We start from the raw sequence: 1,673 nt of genomic DNA, 5'->3' as shown, positions 1-1,673 counted from the left end.
CTTCTTTGATGTTTCCTCCGGTTTTTATCGTGGTCTGTCCCTGCCGCTTCCGGTTGTAATCTCTGGAGGAAACATCAAAGAAGCGCTTCGCAGGAGGCTCCCAAGCACTGATGATGTCGCCTAGCCAGGGGACGAAACGTTTGCAACAAAAACTTCCAGCTCGGCGAATAGAACCACAACAACGAGCACCCGAGCTACAAATCTTCGCACAAACTTAAGGGATCTATGTACATGGATCACAAGATCCTGCTGCTCCTGCACACTGCCAATATTCCTGCATTTAACCCTCTTCTGAATTCAAATTGACCTTCCAAAATGAATCACTTCACATTTATCCACATTGAACTCCATCTGCCACTTTTTAGCCCAGCTCTGCATCCTGTCAACGTCTCGATGTAGCTTGTAACAGTTCTCAACACTATCTACAACACCACCGACCTTTGTGTCATCAGCAAACTTACTAACCCACCCTTTCACTTCTTCATCCAAGCCATGCATAAAATCTACAAAGAGCAGAGGCCCAAGAACAGATCCCTGTGGGACACCACTGGTCACTGACTTCCATGCGGAATAGTTTCCATCCATTTACTATTCATTGTCTTCTTTTGACCAGCCAATTCTGTATCCAGATAGCCAAATTTCCCTGTATTATATACCACCTAAATATCAGAATGAGCCTAGCGTGGGAAACCTTATTAAATGCCTTACTGAAATCCATTTTCACCACATCCACTGCTCGGCCTTCATCAACTTGTCTCGTCACATCCACAAAGATCTCAATAAGGCTTTTGAGGCATGACCTGCCTCACAAAATGTTACATTTAAAAATGTAACATTTGGCTGTGAAATAAATAGCTGAGCTGAGTTGCTGTGTCCCACAACAATTCAAATTTAGCAATCAGTTTAAATTATGCTCCAAGAAACTAAAACCCAATCGAATTTGAATTTTATGGTTTCAGCACCATTAAACCAAAGAGGCGATCTGATGTTTTGGGGAATACAATTCAAGCATTTGGAACAGTCAGACAGAGAGGCAAAGAGCACCAATACAGACTGCCTGCAGACCCTCTCTCTGAAAGGTACTTTCACCTATGTGCAGCAGAAGACCGAAGAAAAGAAGACAGGAAGATTGACACTGGCTGGTTTTGAAATTTGAATTTGTTGTAAATCTTAATCATGGGTTTTACGCAATCAGTATATTGCTGTGGACTGGGAGGTAGATAAATATATCAGACAAAGGAGACTACAGTGTAGAAAGTTGTTATTTAATGTTCTCTTTTCTTGGAGTTAAAGAATGCATTGTTAAGTTTTTATTTAAATCGTGGGATTTGGGTAGTTCTTTGTCTCTCAGACTTTAACAGACTACGAGGCGAGGTGAGCTTTTCTGTGTGTATGGTTTAAATTAGCAGAAAGGTTTACTCTGTGTTGTAACGCTGACTATCTTTAATCAAAGTATGTTTTTCCAAATAAATCCTATCTCTCAGAATCATTTACAGTACCTTGCTTGCCACAGACCTAAGACTGGTCTGTAATTCCCAGGGATTTTCCTATTCCCTTTCTTGAACAGAGGAACAACATTTACCTCCCTCCAATCTGCCAGTACTAATCCGGTGGAGAGTGAGGATGCAAAGATCATTGCCAGAGGCACAGCAATCCCATTCCTCACTTCCCAT

The sequence above is a fragment of the Chiloscyllium plagiosum genome, chromosome 17 (assembly GCF_004010195.1).
Source record: "Chiloscyllium plagiosum isolate BGI_BamShark_2017 chromosome 17, ASM401019v2, whole genome shotgun sequence".
Taxonomy (NCBI): domain Eukaryota; kingdom Metazoa; phylum Chordata; class Chondrichthyes; order Orectolobiformes; family Hemiscylliidae; genus Chiloscyllium; species Chiloscyllium plagiosum.
Note: the sequence above shows the minus strand (reverse complement) of the source record.